Source organism: Eschrichtius robustus, chromosome 3 (genome assembly GCF_028021215.1).
Source record: "Eschrichtius robustus isolate mEscRob2 chromosome 3, mEscRob2.pri, whole genome shotgun sequence".
NCBI lineage: Eukaryota > Metazoa > Chordata > Mammalia > Artiodactyla > Eschrichtiidae > Eschrichtius > Eschrichtius robustus.
The window spans coordinates 47,084,804-47,085,776 of NC_090826.1; positions in this window are offsets into that span (position 1 = coordinate 47,084,804).

The window sequence follows — 973 nt, forward strand, 5'->3', positions numbered from 1 at the left end:
GAGGTATGTTCCCTCTATGTCCACTTTCTGTAAATATTTTTTTTTAGCATGAATGAATGTTGAATTTTATTGAAAGCTTTTTCTGCATCTATTGAGATGATCATGTGGATTTTAATCTTCAATCTGTTAATGTGGCATATCACATTGATTTGTGGATATTGAAAAATCCTTGCATCCCTGGGATAAATCCCACTTGCTCATGCTGTATGATCCTTTTAATGTACTGTTGGATTTGGTTTGCTAGTATTTTGTTGAGCACTTTTGAATCTATGTTCATCAGTGATATTGGCCTGTAATTCTTTTTTTTGTAATATCTTTCTCTGCTTTTGGTATAAGGTGATGCTGGCCTCATTGAATGAGTTTGGAATTTTCTTTCCTGAGCAAATTTTTAGAACAGTTTGAGAAGGATAGGTGTTAACTCTTCTCTAAATGTTTGATAGAATTCATCTATGAAGCCATCTGGTCCTGGATTTTTGTTTGTCGGGATTTCTTTTTTTCAGTTACTGATTCAATTTTATTACTGGTAATTGGTCTGTTCATATTTTTTATTTCTTCCTGGCTTAGTCTAGAGAGATTGTGCTTTTCTAAGAATTTGTACATTTCTTCTAGGTTTTCCATTTTATTGGCATATAGTTTTTCATAGTAGTCTATTATGATCCTTTGTATTTCTGTGGTGTTGGTTGTAACTTCTCTTTTTTCACTTCTGATTTTATTGATTTGGGCTTTCTACTTTTTCTTGATGAGTCTGGCTGTAAGTTTACAATTTTATCTTTTGAAAGAACTAGCTTTTAGTTTCACTGATCTTTTCTATTGTCTTTTTAGTCTCTATTTCTGCTCTGATCATTATGATTTCTTTCCTTCTACTAACTTTGGGTTTGTTCTTCTTTCTCTAGTTCCTTTAGGAGTAAAGTTCGGTTGTTATTTGAGATTTTTCTTTTTTCCTGAGGTAAGCTTGTATTGCTATAAACCTCCC